General features: G+C 40.9%; 1 protein-coding gene across 1 annotated transcript in view; it reads left to right on the forward strand.

Moving 5' to 3' along the window:
* The window catches only part of LOC136863390 (uncharacterized), a 272,752-nt gene that overhangs the window by 67,275 nt on the left and 188,837 nt on the right, over nucleotides 1-16,640 (forward strand). The gene's annotated exons all lie outside the window — the stretch shown is intronic.

The following is a 16,640-nucleotide window of genomic DNA, read 5'->3' on the forward strand; positions in this document are numbered from 1 at the left end:
ACATGGTTCAATTCGTGTAGCTGTGAGCTTGCATTCGGGAGATGGTCGGTTCGAGCCCCGTTGTCGCATAGTTCCCGGATCGACTCAAAGTAATTAGGCGGCTAAACCATTCTGTTGTGAATTTCACCGAAATGTAATGTATAGAAATGAACAGATCATCTTTTTTTTTTTTTTTGCTAAGGGCTTTACGTCGCACCGACACAGATAGGTCTTATGGCGACGATGGGATAGGAAAGGCCTAGGAGTTGGAAGGAAGCGGCCGTGGCCTTAATTAAGGTACAGCCCCAGCATTTGCCTGGTGTGAAAATGGGAAACCACGGAAAACCATCTTCAGGGCTGCCGATAGTGGGATTCGAACCTACTATCTCCCGGATGCAAGCTCACAGCCGCGCGCCTCTACGCGCACGGCCAACTCGCCCGGTGATCATCATTTACTGTAAGAATTGAACGTATTCAGTTTGGTTTGTCAACTTCTGAACAATATGGGTTCCTGAACTTGGAACGTTCATTTAACCGTGAACACTCTATAAGGCAACAACCGAATCGATAACATGACTCGCTTTCGTAATGTTGAATTTCAAAGTTCACGGTGGTAGCAGCTCGTTGAGATTGGCGCCGCACAGGCGCGCGAAGTGTGATTGTAATATTATTACCGTCGAATGCATACTGTTAATTTGCCGATTATATTGTTATTTAATCTGAGTATGCAGAAGATCTGGAGAAACTACTGAATGGTATGGGAGGAGTCTCGGAGAAGTAGTCGAAGATGAAAAGAAATAAGTCCAAAACGGAAATAATGGAGTGCAGTCGAACGAAGTCAGGTGAAGACCGAAATATTAATTAGGAAATGAAATCTTAAAGGAAGTAGAAGAATAATGTTACTCGGGTAGTAAAATAACTAACGGTGACAGAACTAAGGAGGACGTAAAATGCAGACTAGCACAAGCAAGAAAGACCTTACCTAAGAAAAAAAATAAATTTGCTCACTTCGAACATTGATATAGAAATATGTTTTTGAAGACTTTCGTCTGGAGCGTGGCATTGTATGGAAGTGAAACATTGATGACAACCAGCTCAGAAAGAATGATAATGGAACCTTTTGAAATGTGATGTTACAGAAGAATCCTGAAGGTGAGATGGTTGGATTGGATCACGAATGATGAAATACTGAATCGAATTGTTAAGAGATCAATTTGACTACATTTGACGAGAAAAAGTGATAGAATGTTAGGATACATTAGGATACATCATAAGTTTGTTTTTTTTTTTTTTTTTTTTTTTTTTGCTTTACGTCGCACCGACACAGATAGGTCTTATGGCGACGACACATCATAAGAAAACCCAGGACGTGTTCAGTTTTTTGGGGGGAAGTACAGGCGGTGACACCATCAGCTATAATAAACTACAATAATATATCAGAATACAAAAATGACATTATTAAATTGGAAAGACACATTAAAAACATTGTTGTATGATAGGACATTCCAATTTAATAATGTAATTTTGGTATTCAGATATATTAATGTAGTTTATCATAGCTGATGATGTCCATTAGGGGACGAAACATGTACTAAATGTAATGAATTATATATGTATTGAATAGGCGGACCACTTAAATGTAACATTTAAGTTAATCTTAAATATACTGGGCGAGTTGGTCGTGCAGTTAGGGGCGCGCAGCTGTGAGCTCACATCCGGGAGATAGTGGGTTCGAACCCCACTCTCGGCTGCCCTGAAAATGGTTTCCCGTGGTTTCCCATTTTCACACCAGGCAAATGCTGGGGCTGTACCTTCATTAAGGCCACGGCCGCTTCCTTTCCACTCGTAGGCCTTTCGTATCGCATTGCACCATAAGACCTATATGTGTCGGTGCAACGTAAGGCAACTTGTATATAAAAAAATAAAAAATCCACAGTTCTAGCCCTTCAAGCAGGCAATTCAATGTTGAAAACATCCTAGGGATATGAGCTACGAAGTTTAGGTAAATATAATAAACTATGAGAATAGGGAATGCCAGTTTTCTGACGTGAATTGTAGTGTTATGTATATTATCATTGTAAATTAGTCTCTATATTGTTTATTTTCTCCTAAAAATCTCAGTCCTTCCCTTAATCATCATTATCCGGTCGATTAGATTAGACTGGGTTCGAACCTCATTGTCGGCAGCCCTGAGAATGGTTTTTTCGTGGTTTTGTATAATAATAATAATAATAATAATAATAATAATAATAATAATAATAATAATAATAATAATAATAATGTTATTTGCTTTACGTCCCACTAACTACCTTTTTACCGAGCTCGATAGCTGCAGTCGCTTAAGTGCGGGCAGTATCCAGTATTCGGGAGATAGTAGGTTCGAACCCCACTGTCGGCAGCCCTGAAAATGGTTTTCTGTGGCTTCCCATTTTCACACCAGGCAAATGCTGGGGCTGTACCTTAATTAAGGCCACAGCCGCTTCCTTCCCACTCCTAGCCCTTTCCTGTCCCATCGTCGCCATAAGACCTACCTGTGTCGGTGCGACGTAAAGCAAGTAGCAAAAAAAACCTACCTTTTTACGGTTTTCGGGGACGCTGAGGTGCCGGAATTTAGTCCCACAGGAGTTTTTTACGTGCCAGTAAATCTACCGACACGAGGTTGACGTATTTGAGCACCTTCAAATACCACCGGACTGTGCCAGGATCGATCCTTCCAAGTTGGGGTCAGAGGGCCAGCGCCTCAACTGTCTGAGTCACTTAGCCCGGCTAATGTTTATAAACAGACGCTGAAGTGTCTCATTCAGAGTGCACGGCTCCAACCCAGCATCATCTCTCCTTGTTAGGAATGACTGTTTTCATAGAGGGGAAGACAACGGCAAACCACTCAAGTGCAATATTTCCCAGGAAGTTACTATGGAGAGAGTTCACGTCGTATGGTAGTATATCTCAGTTATCACTATTGTTAAATTGTACCACACTGCAACCGTTGTTCTTTTTATTTTATCATATTTTCTGTCCGGCTTACAGATAGGAATAAGTACATAAAATACTTACGAAATTACAATTCAAGCAGAGTAAACATTTGATGTATTAACTGGATTCGAACGAAGGTGCAGTAGTTTAAAACTATGACAATGTACTTCTGATGCAGGTTTTACTGGACATGAGAAAGGGCACAGGTGAACCAGGCTCCCATCCGTGGATTATACGAAAAGAACGGAAAGTTTTCAGGGCGCAACCCTCGTAATAGGCGTGAATTTGAGAAGCAGTAGAGCTCCAGGCAATGTTACCACCAACTGTGACAGGACCCTTCCGGTCAGCCCATTTGGGCAATGTTTGCAATAAATTTCAACTTGATGTTTCCAAAAGGGACACGTGTCCCTTCAAAGAAAATGGTTATATAGCAGGTCTACGAGCTGATGCCTGACATTGTGTCACTTCAAATAAATCCAATGCCGCCTAGTCACCTTTTTAGTCAATCAATTTGTAACTTTTTTAAACATACCTGTTATCTTTTCTAAAACAATGTCAATATTAGTTCACAGTTACAACACAAGTAGGCTACTAGAGATTTCTCAAGCCTAGTGCCATTTCCTAATTTTGCAATCAGTGGTTCTCCTTCAATGAAATTTGTGTCACATAGGGTTTTAGAGTTCACGGAATGCTGTTTGCTAAACAAAGCTCAGCTGATTCTAGCACGACTGATCAGTGCTGCTTTAATCATTCTATCGTCCCTTTTCCACATTGTCGGTTGATTATTTCACTGCCATATCACTTATTCTGTTTACTGTAAAACAGAGCGAGTTGGCCGTGCGGTTAGGGGCGCGCACCTGTGAGCTTGCATTCGGGAGCTTAACTGTCTGCAGCCCTGAGAATAGTTTTTCGTGGTTTCCCATTTTCACACCAGGAAAATGCTGGGGTTGTACTTAATTAAGGCCACGGCCTTTTCCTTCCCACTCCTAGCCCTTTCGTATCCCATCGTCGCCATAAGGCCTACATGTGTTGGTGCGACGTAAAACAACTTATACTTTTAAAAATCCACAGTTTTAGCCCTCCAGGCAAGCAATTCAATGTTGAAAATATCCTAGTGATATGAGCTACGAATTTTAGGTAAATAAAATATAATAAAATATGATAATATATTCTTCATTTTAAACCCTAAAAATGAAAATCTTTTTCTTAATTATCGCTATCCGGTCGATTAGATTAGCAGTTTGCCTTTTTCTACCACTGAGCGCTAATGTGAGTCAATGCATTGCTTCACTTAAGCACCACTACGAGCGCTAATGTGAGTCAATGCAGAGTTTCACTTAAGCCCTTATAACTAAATTCAGAATGAAATTTTCAAAAAATGAAAAAACTCCTGAGGGTATTGAACCAATGAACACATTAGAGAAATAATTATGTAAATATGTTAATTTGGCTAGGATATGAATAAACAAAGAATACGAATAAAGAAACATGCGATTTTAGGCGATTTTTCCGGAACTGCGTTTAGGCCGGAAGTGATTTTCAAATTTTTATTTTTATTTTGATAGAGCTGTCTACGACTTAGAATTTGAAACCTCTCCGGGCCATTTAGCCCTTCAGCTTTCGACACAATCGAGGAAATCGCTTAATTTTACGTAGTAGTAGTAGTAGTAATAGTAGTACTTTGCTAAGAAATTTATTCAACATTAAACAAAGGGAAAACAGAAGAATCTGTTTAAACTTCCTGGAAGTGTCCTGCGGCAATTGAATTTTATCTACAGTATCTGTGCTCCGCGAAAATATTTATCTTTAAAGAAAGAATATGACGTAGCAAATCATCAGAGATATGAGAAACATGTTGAGCAGAACCTATTGGATGGGCCCAAGATTGGAACAGCACACACAGTAGATATGCTGAGGAAACAAAAGTAACTAATTGGGGAACAGCATCTTTATGTTTATGAACATTGTTCGGGTCATTGGATGAACAATCAGCATAGTGGCCTTCGGTTCGATGAGCCCTTGTTCAATTCACGGCCGGGCCTAGGAATTTAACCGTGTCTGGTTAATTCCTCTTGCACGGGGCCTAGGTGTTTTTGTTCGTATTAATACACATTTTCGTTTATACACAACCCATCACACTACCAACCACCAGGGAAACACTGTAGTGAATTCATCCCTTCTAATAGGGTTGGCGCCAGGAAGGACAACCAGCCGTAAAACTGGCCTTATTCCATATATATATAGCACCGACCCCAAATAATTCCACTCACATTAGGCAACAAATTTTGATTTCTTGTTTATGTCGACTTAATTACAGTAAAGTTGTGTTTCTCGTGTCTAAGGACGATAGAAAACCACCAGATTTATATTAAAAGATTGCTTTCGTGACCAATACGTCGTATTACTTTAAAAAAATCAAATTTGGGTTATAACTCTTCGAACTTAAAAATGGATTCCGTTATAAACAAGTAACAATTCACGAGACAGAGTGAGTTCCGTTCCAGCCCACATCTCAGGATTAAAATCCTTGAGCGAGCCAGGAATCGAACTACGACCTCCGGGTAAAAGGTAGGCTGCGGTAAAATTGATAACACGTGGTACACTTTTTTTTTTTTCAATTTGCCTTACGTCGCACCGACACAGATAGGTCTTTTGGCGATGATGGGATAGGAAAGGCCTAGGAGTTGGAAGGAATTGGCCGTGGCCTTAATTAAGGTACTGCCCCAGCATTTGCTTGGTGTGAAAATGGGAAACCACGGAAGACCATTTTCAGGGCTGCCGACAGTGGGATTCGAACCCAATATCTCCCGGATGCAAGCTCACAGCTGCGCGGCCCTAACCACACGGCCAACTCGTCCGGTTCCAGTTCCTTTATGATAGTACACGCAACAATCAAAGATAGCTAGGATTTCGAGAACAGTCTAAGAGCTTTAATCTCTAGCTTTCTTGATCTTCAAATATCCGAATTAGCAAAAGTAAACCAAACCAAACCCCATGGCACTACAGCCCTTGAAGGGCCTTGGCCTACCAAGCGACCGCTGCTCAGCCCGAAGGCCTGCAGATTACGAGGTGTTGTGTGGTCAGCATGACGAATCCTCTCAGTCGTTATTCTTGGCTTTCTAGACCGGGGCCGCTATCTCACCGTCAGATAGCTCCTCAATTCTAATCACGTAGGCTGAGTGGACCTCGAACCAGCCCTCAAGGGCAGGTAAAAGATCCCTGACATGGCCGGAAATCGAACCCGGGGCCTCCGGGTGAGAGGCAGGCACGCTACCCCTACACCACGGGGCCGGCGAATTAGCAAAAGTGCTTCGCAATATTAACAAACAGGGAGAAACTGTCAAACTGTCCACCTCCTCCATACGCTTGGGTGAGAAAGAAGACAGTTTCTTTGCTGAGATCGTAAAGATTGACCGTACTATAAAATAATATTGTCAGTGGCTTTCCCTTCTGGAAATGTATGTTTTATGTCAGAGTGGAACCATGTGTCCTAACCTATCTCACATCATAAAATTCACGTTCAAACACTTTTAGAGGAGCTCAAATTGCTTTGTTGGTGACTGAATTGCAGTTGGTAAGCTATAAGCGGATGTAACGGTAACTGCCAAACATCTGCAAGCCGGGTGACCGTGAGGTTTCTAAGAATTCCAAGTCACTGAACTCTGTGAGGGCGGATAGTGGGTGCGAGGGACAAAGTGAAAGCAACCCCGTACTGTAGACTGAAGTAGTCCCACCATCTTCTTCATAGTTAGTACTGTATAGGCTGTTAAAGTTAACGCAGGGAACGCTTACAGTAGCATTCTCCAGAAAAGAAAAGAAAAACGTACTGCTTAGAGATAGCATAGATTCATTACAATTTTAATTATGAACTTTAAAGAATATGTGACTGCATTTTATTTATTTATTTATTTATTTATTTATTTATTTATTTATTTATTTATTTATTTATTTATTTCCTATTATAATTATGCACCAAACAAAATTATACATTTATATTAAGAATATGTTATAACATAAAGTTTCACATATTTTATTATCTATAGCACGCCGGGCTGAGTGGTTCAGGCAGTTGAGGCACTGGCCTTCTGTCCCCAACTTGGAGGGTTCGATCCTGGCTCAGTCCGGTGGTATTTGAAGGTGCTCAAATATGTCAGGATCGTGTCGGTAGATTTACTGGCACGCACAAGAAGTCCTGTGGGACAAAATTTCGGCACCTCGGCATATCCGAAAACCGTAAAGTAGTTAGTGGGACATAAAGCAAATAACATTATTATTATTATTATTATTATTATTATTATTATTATTATTATTATTATTATTATTATTACTATTAATCTATAGCACTTGAAGGAATGTTAGGGATTTACATTAAAGCTCAGTCCCAGTAATTTATCTTTACAAATTAAACTCATTAAGTTATCTTGTTGATCATGATATAACTCAGTACGTGAAATGAATATGATCATTTTTAGTACATCTCATGAGCTATTCTGCGTGTGTGATAGAAGTGTCGATAACAGAAAAGAATTCTGTTTTATGTAAAAATAACGGGACAACAATCCCATTCCAGTTAAGAGAATAGCAACGATGTTAAAACTGTAAACCTTTTGCGTAAAAGTGTTTTAAATAATAATAATGATGTCCCGCTCCGTGGCTAAATGGTTAGTGTGCTGGCCTTTGGTCACAGGGGTCCCGGGTTCGATTCCCGGCAGAGTCGGGAATTTTAACCTTAATTGGTTAATTTCGCTGGCACGGGGGTTGGGTGTATGTGTCGTCTTCATCATCATTTCATCCTCATCACGACGCGCAGGTCGCCTACGGGAACCACATCAAAAGACCTGCATCTGGCGAGCCGAACTTGTCCTCGGACACTCCCGACACTAAAAGCCATACGCCATTTCATTTTTCAATAATAATAATAATAATAATAATAATAATAATAATAATAATAATAATAATAATAATAAAGGCCAGTATTTTTTTTTGCTATGGGCTTTACGTCGCACCGACACAGATAGGTCTTATGGCGACGATGGGATAGGATAGGGCTAGGAGTTGGAAGGAAGCGGCCGTGGCCTTAATTAAGGTACAGCCCCAGCATTTGCCTGGTGTGAAAATGGGAAACCACGGAAAACCATCTTCAGGGCTGCCGATAGTGGGATTCGAACCTACTATCTCCCGGAGCCAGTATTTTATAGTTAGCTAATGAAGATATTTTGTTGGTCGTGATTTGGCTTGTAATATTTAAAAATTCATAGCAGACCTGCTGTAAAATGGTGAAAATTGGCACGAGACACGCGTTTACCAAATGCTCTGTCATTTTAAAAAACAAAAAAACCTAATGTGATAAGTATAATTTTAGTGTAATTAACTGGGATGTCGTAGACATATATACAACTCGTTATGTACATTATGTAAATTTGAGTCCACCCATTCATCATGTCTCTGGAAATTCCAGCCTTAATTAGATATTTTCACTCTGTCTAAAGCTCTTGACCAAAGTAGATCATCCGGTGGAGTGCAGGATGACCAGACAGGCATTCATAAAGCATTACAAGTCCAGTAAATAAGGGTGTTTTATGGACACGTGTATTCCCGTAATCGTTTCTTCGCAACGGTTAACAAGTCTTCAATATTTACCAAAATATAAAAGTTTAAGCTAAACGAAGCATCAAGGAATAATTAAAAAATATGTATATACTGCAGGAATAAGAACTGAGCGTTATGAAAAAGGATCAGCTCTCTGGAGAGATATGAAACTGGTCTGCAGTTTTTCAATGTTTAAATAGAACAGGCGGTAAGGAAATAAAGAAATGTTGAGAGGGAATCACAATTCAAGGAGAGGAATTCAACACTCGAAGGTTTGCCGATTCTATTGTTCTTTTATCTAAGTCTGCAGAAGATCTGGAGGAGTTGCTGAACATACGGACACATTCTTGGAGAAGGAGAACAAGACGAGAACAATACATCTGAAGCAAAATTAATGGAATGCAGCCGAACGAAGTCTGGTAAGACAGGGACTGTTAGATTAAGAAATGAAGCCGTAAAGAAAGTAAGTATTATTGTTACTTGGGTAGGAGAATAACTAGCGGTGGCAGAAGTAAGGAGAACATAAAATGCAGACTAGCGTAAGTCTGACCAGAAGAAGAGATTACTTGCGACATAACATTTGACCTTAAGAGATACGACTGTTTCGAGATTTTTTCTGGACATGAGGAACCAGGGATACAAATATGATAAATCGTCGCCATAAGACCTATCTGTGTCGGTGCGACGTAAAGCCCTTAGCAAAAAAAAAAAAAAAAAAAAAAAAATGATAAAGTTCACTTGAAAACTTCAGTTCATATCGCTGTTAGATTGTCCACCTCCATGCCTAAATTGTTCCAAGGAGTCCCGAGTTGGATTTCCGGCCTGGCCGACGATTTGATCTTTCATACGTTAATACGTATGGTTCGGGGGCTGGGTGTTTGTGCCGTCTTCAGCAATAGAATTCATCTTATGTAGGGCCCCATAGTCACAGACGCGCAGGTCGCCTACACGGTGTCAACCCGAAAGACCTGCACCAGGCCTCTCCGGAGGCCACACGACATTATTATTATTATTATTATTATTATTATTATTATTATTATTATTATTATTATTATTATTATTATTATTATTATTATTATATAATCCGCTGGGGCCATCAAGGACCGCGTTAAGTCTTGTTGCATTTGACACTGAACTTGGCCTTCTTTAGAGCCCAAATTTCCCTCATTCTTTGTGAGTGGGCCTGCTTACGATCCTCTGTCCAAGGGGTACCGTGTCTTCTCTTCGGTTGCTCATCTGGGTTTAGCCCGTTCGTCAATATTTTCTTGCGGAAGAAATCTCTGTTAAGGGCGTCTTCAGCTGAGATATGTAGCATTTGCAGGTCTTCTTTGGTATTTCTAAACCAGGGAATTGTGGTTTTGGGGTTTGCATCAAAAAAGTGAAAGATTTCTTTAGTTAACTGTCTTCCGTCCATTCTTTTCAGATGACCGTAAAATCGTGCCCGCCTTTTTCTGATTGTGTCGGTAATTTTCTCTATTTTGCTGTAGACTTCCTTGTTGGATCTCTTATGGTGGATTCCATTCTGTACTTTGATCCCAAGATTCCTCTCACAATTTTGCGTTCTCTTTTCTCCAGTTCTTCAAGGAGTCCTTTGTTGGCATTTAGAGACAGGGTTTCAGCTGCATATAGAACTACTGGCTTCAGAACTGTTTCATAGTGACGTATCTTGGTGTTTTGGGAAAGGCATTTTTTTTGTAGATTGTGCGGGATGTTTGGTAGGCTATTTCCAGTTTGCGTACTCGCTCCTGAAGTGCTTCTTTGTCCAGTCCATTTTTCATGATGATCTCACCCAGGTATTTGAATTTGTCTACTCGGGTGATGTCCCCGTATTTTGTATGGAGTTTTGGTGGAGCCTCTTTGATGTTAGTCATTACTTCCGTTTTCTCAAACGATATCTGCAAACCAGTTTGTTCGGCAATTTCCTTTAAAATTTCAACTTGAGCTCTAGCGGTTTCTATGTCGTTTGAGAGAACAGCAATATCATCGGCAAATGCTAAGCAGTCTGTTGCGATCCCCTTGGATTTGGTTCCTATTCTCAATGGACTTTAGTTGGTTTCCTGTAATCTCACCCGTCAGGTTCTGATGATCTTTTCAAGAACACAGTTGAAGAGTATCGCGGATAGCCCATCACCTTGTCGGACTCCTGTTTTGATGTCAAAGGAATGCGAGAGACATCCGTGGAACTTCACCTTGGATTTTGTATCGGTCAGGGTGGCTCTAATTAATGCCAGCAGTTTCAAATCAATTCCAAATTCATTTAAGATGTTTAGCAGGACTTCCCGGTCTATGGAGTCGTACGCTTTCCTAAAGTCCACAAAGACAGACACATACTGCTTGGACCTTAGTGTACAATATCTGATGATCGTTTTGAGATTTTGGATCTGTTCAGCTGTTGAGCGACCTTTTCTGAACCCTCCTTGGTATTCACCTATTTGATGTTCGACTTGTGCTTCCAAACGCTCCAAGATGGCAAGTGATAGAATTTTGTAAGTCACGGGTAACAAAGATATTCCTCTGTAGTTGTTGATGTTCTTCATGCTGCCTTTTTTTGTGTAGTGGATGGATCAAAGCTATTTTCCAATCTTCGGGTAGGGTCTCCTTGTTCCAAATTTCTTCTATGCTTTTGCAAGATATCAAGTGATTCCTCTGGGGCATATTTCCATAGTTCTGCTACTACTGAGTCTTCCCCCGGCGCTTTGTTATTTTTGAGACGGGCAATGTGGCGCTTGATTTCATCTCTGTCTGGTGGTCTCGAATCTGGGTACCTGAGTAAGGGTTCCTTGGTCTCGATGGGGCTTTGCGGTTTAGAGCAATTAAGTAAATTCTTGAAGTAATCTGCCAGAATGCTGCAATTTTCTTCATTTGACGTCGCCAGTGTGCCGTCCTTTCGCTCAAAGCATAGAGGTGGTGGTTTATAGCCAGTGAGTTTGCGTTTGAAGGCTCTGGAGTACTCTCTGCTTTCATTCTTCCTAAAGTTTTGTTCTATCTTTTCAATGAGAGATTTTCCGTATTTACGTTTCTCAGTTCTGAACACCCTAGCTGCTTGGGCACGTTGGGTTTTGTAGGTTTCCCAATCATTTTCTGATTTCGTAGAGTAGTACTGTTTCCACGCATTGAGTCTTTCTTGGAGGACTGATTCGCAGGTACCATTCCACCAGGCTTGCTCTTTGCTTCTCTTGATTTCTGCAACGTCTTTGGCGGCTTCAACAAGGAGACTTTTGGCGTTGTTGAAGTCACAGTCATTTGGTCTAGCCTTCTCCTGAAACTCCTCGACCCTTTGCCGAAGTTTATCATTGTCGAAGCGTGTGATCTGTTTGGTTGTCTTCCTTGTGTTTGCGGGAATTGGTTTGAATTTGATAAGAGACATATAATGATCTGAGGCCACATTGATGCCTTTCTTTACCTTGACATTCATAATCTCAGGGCTGTTTCTCCTGGAGATTGCAACATGATCAATTTGGAACTCTCCGAGAGCTTGGACGGGAGAACGCCAAGTCATTTGCTTTCTGGGCAGATGGCGAAAGTGGGTCGACATGACCTGCAGGTTGTGATTTTCGCAAATGGACACCAGTCTTTTGCCGTTGGGATTGGTTCTTTTGTGGGCAGGGTAATTTCCTATAACTTTCTTGTACTTCTGTTCACGACCTAGTTGGGCATTGAAGTCACCCAAAAGAAGCTTGACATGGTGTTTGGGGATTTTGTTTAATTTTTCATCCAGTAGGTCCCAGAAATTATCAACTTCGTCTGGATCAGACCTGTTCTTATCGTTTGTAGGAGCATGTGCGTTAACTAGGGCGTAGGTTTTGTTCGCGCATTTAATTGTGAGTACAGACAATCTGTCATTCACAGGTTCGAAATTTGCAACCGATTTAAGGATCTTGGTTCTAACAGCAAACGCGGTTCCAAGCATCACAGCTCCATTGAGGATTCCTCTTTGCGCTTTGCTCTTGAAAAATCGGTAGCCTTCGGATTCAAAAATATCTTCACCTGGGTACCTTGTTTCCTGCAGGGCAATTATGGATATCTGATTTTCGTGAAGGGCTTTGGTGAGGGTTTTCAGCTTGCCAATTTGTGTAAGTGAATTTATGTTGAAAGTTGCTAGAAAGGTTTTAGATTTTGGCGTGAGTTTTTGACCCTTCGGGGTACACCGAGACGCTCCGACTCGTCTCTTGCATGATGTCGAGTCTCCCCCAGAATCCGAACGAGACTCGTGCGCCGTAGTGTTCACGACGAGGGATTTATCCGAAGATTTACCCCCTGGGGTATGTTTCTTGAAATGTTGTGCCATCATGCTTTTTGACTTGACTTTGCTTTGGACGGGTACCCATCCTTTTACAACTAGGGTTGTTAGCCCGAGAGGTTGCCTCAAGATGTTTTCTGGCTTCTGGTCATTTACCAGTCTTCGCCGTAACCCTGGCAAGGGACCAGTTTTTTTTTTTTTTCACGGTGGTATTTTATTTCCCTACTACCCTCTGACTCTGCTGGCAGCAGAGCCAGCGAGCTTCCCCAATTCCAATGGGACGCGCCCGATGGAGGTAACCGGTAAATCCCCACACGGGTATTATTATTATTATTATTATTATTATAGCAACACTATATTGATAGATTACTTCAATAAGAGAATTAGTAATAGTAATACGAGTTGTTGTTGTTGTTGTTGTTGTTGTTGTTGTTGTTGTTGTTGTACCCGAAACCTTAGATCTCAAAACGGAACAGTTTCTAAATCCTCTCATGGAACGGTCTTAACCCCTCGGCTATGAAGCTCATCACGAGATTAGTGTTATGCCCGATAGTTTCCACAGAGCTAAGCAAGCTTAAAGTTTTACGTGACTGTTGAAATCGTTGTCTTATTTACGGGACCTCCAGTTTTAGGCGGAACTACAGGGGCGTAATAATTACACATCGGGCCACCTCGGTAAGAGACTACTGTCGATACCACTGGAGAGTACGGGAAGTGATCTCAAGATATACGTACAATTTGAAATACTGTATATAGCATTGTATTTACTTTCATTGGAGCATATTATCTAAGACAAGTTTAAATTAAACTGCAGACGTCCCGAATCCCGAATATAAGGAAGTATAATTCAGGCGAGCCAATATTGTTTCTCTTCCTCTGTCCAAATTGAACAGCTACTGTAGTTTCATTTTGCTGCAGGATGTTTCAAATGAAAAGTCGCACCTCAATGGTTCGGATTCCACGTAAATCTGGGCTGTCCCGTGACTATGATCACAATATCTACAGTCGCGTAAAGCTACACAGGATTGGTTGCTTTTTATTGGAGGAGTGTCTATTCATAAGGTGCTATTTCCACTTCAGTTTTTAAAAATATTTCGTCCATATGCATTGAAGTAGTTGAATACTGCCATGAGCAATTCAGACCAGAAAGGTGTAATTCTTTAAAAGTACCCGATCATGGGCATGTTGCACGTGCCTTGTATTAAATATTTCCTTGAGTTTTCCCACAACTTCCTTCAAGTGGAAAAGACGCCTTTTCAACAGACACTCCTCATTACGTTTCGTTTTGTTCCAGACGTTCATTCAATGTGACAGAACATATTTGGACAGGATAAAAGTTTCCCCAAATATTTCAAACTACTATTGGGGCAATAAACAGATGATGCTCACATAACCCCTAGCTACGCAGCTCTTGTCCGTCTGAAACCCAACACTCGACGGATTTTCATAGTTACGTTGATATATTGAACCCTGAATGAAAATCTACCCAAATACACTTCTTCAAAATTTCAGTTATTGTCTTCATTCCATAATTTTAACACTAGACCTGGCGCTTCCCTCGCTATTCCCGTCAACCAATCTTCAGTGTATAACAGATCCTTCATTGTGGCTGGGTTACGAGTTTGGAATTCACTTCCAGCTGCTGTCAGGAACTCTCAGACAATATCACAATTTAAGACTGCATACAGAAATTCCCTACTGAATACTGCTGATTGTTTTGTGTGATTGGTGACCTATGGTAGGTTGTGTGATTGTGCCATGTAGGTAAGTAACATAGCCATTTTAATGTACAGCTGTTTCTTATAAGTAATATTAGGTTTTCTTTATCTTTGTTATTGTATAAATGTACGTAATATTTAGCTTATAGCCCATGTACATAGATCACGGTTTTATAGCCATACTTGTTTTTCCATTACGTTATTAAGTATTGTGTTTATGTATTGGTTTATATTTTTCAGTTTGTATTTCACTTGCTTTTCATTAAGATTTTTCTCCTTCATCCTACTTTTATGCTCCGGATTTCTTTTCTTTTCTTTTCTTTGTTGAGCTTTGCTTTTTTCATTCTCCAAATCTGTTATGTAGCTTAGTTATCTTTGATTTTATAATAGAGTAGTATTCAACTCTTACATTTTATGTATTATCCTGTAACTTATGTGGTTAAGTGTAAGAGAGGGTCACGAGCCCTAACTTCACCACTGCTTAAGTCATAAATAAATAAATAAATAAATAAATAAATAAATAAATAAATAAATAAATAAATAAATAAATAAATAAATAAATAAATAAATGTGTTTAGTTAATTAATAAATTGCTCTTTTGCATATTGTCTTGATTAATAGACTTCAATGCTGTCGAGAACAATAACGAGGGAAAAGGTTTGCTCCTCTTCGTATATTAAATTTACATCTGACCGTCTTCTAAACGTTGAACTACGTTGACTTAGGTGATTGATAATTGCAGGTTTGTACTCTTTTAAATTCATAAATGCTCTTTCCACCAGGGATTATTATTATGAGGGTTCGGAAGTTTATGACCTAAAGAAATACAAAATATACAAGCAAATATGCCCTAAAAACTAACGAAATATGGCCAAAAGAAAAAGGTAAATAACTTTTGGGGATAGGTAGCAAGTGTCAGAGTATTACTTCTTTCTTTCTTTCTTTCTTTCTTTCTTAATCTGTTTACCCTCCAGGGTTGAATTTTCCCTCGGACTCAGCGAGGGATCCCACGTCTACCGCCTCAAGGGCAGTGTCCTGGAGCTTCAGACTTTGGGCCGGATGATACAACTGGGGAGGATGACCAGTACCTCGCCCAGGCGGCCTCACCTGCTATGCTGAACAGGGGCCTTGCATGGGGATGGGAAGATTGGAAGTGATAGACAAGGAAGAGGGAAGGAAACGGCCGTGGCATTAAGTTAGGTACCATTCCGGCATTTTCCTGGAGGGGAAGTGGGAAACCACGGAAAACCACTTCCAGGATAGCTGAGGTGGGAATCGAACCCACCTCCACTCAGTTGACCTCCCGAGGCTGAGTGGACCCCGTTCCAGCCCTCGTACCACTTTTCAAATTTCGTGGCAGAGCCGGGAATCGAACCCGGGCCTCCCGGGGGTGGCAGCTAATCACACTAACCACTACACCGCGGAGGTGGACCAGAGTATTACTAACATTCTTTTTTTTCTTTCTTTTGCAAGTTGCTTTACGTCGCACCGACACAGATATGTCTTATGACGACGATGGGACAGGGAGGGGCTAGGAGTGGGAAGGAAGCGGCCGTGGCCTTAATTAAGATACAGCTCCAGCATTTGCGTGGTGTGAAAATAGGAAACCACGGAAAACCGTCTTCAGGGCTGCCGACAGTGGGGTTCGAACCCACCATTTCCCGAATACTGGATACTGGTCGCGCTTAAGCGTCTGCAGCTATCGAGCTCGGTATTACTAACATTAATCGTGTCAAAAAGTGATAAGCTGTAATACAGAAGACACATTTATCATGCGCACTGACAGAGCTACTGTAGGTAAATTAAAACTTTCAGTATCATAGCATTGAGGCGCAGTTCTCATTCTGTCTGTTGCCCCCTTTGGGTAGGGGATGCAGATGATGAATACACCCATGGCATTCCCTGCCTGTTGTGAGAGTGACTGAAAGGGGCGACCAAGGAATGATTGTATTAGAACCATGAAACTACTTGTGATTAGTACCATCACGTGGGGAACACCATGGGTCGACTTTACTCGCGAGTAGTACCACTATGTTAGATATACAATGGGTTTGTGACTAGTAGCAGCAGAGAATGGTTCACTGTGGGCTTCCAGTACCCGTGATTAGTACCATTAAATGAGGAACACCACGGGAATACCG

The sequence above is a fragment of the Anabrus simplex genome, chromosome 2 (genome assembly GCF_040414725.1).
Source record: "Anabrus simplex isolate iqAnaSimp1 chromosome 2, ASM4041472v1, whole genome shotgun sequence".
Lineage (NCBI taxonomy): Eukaryota > Metazoa > Arthropoda > Insecta > Orthoptera > Tettigoniidae > Anabrus > Anabrus simplex.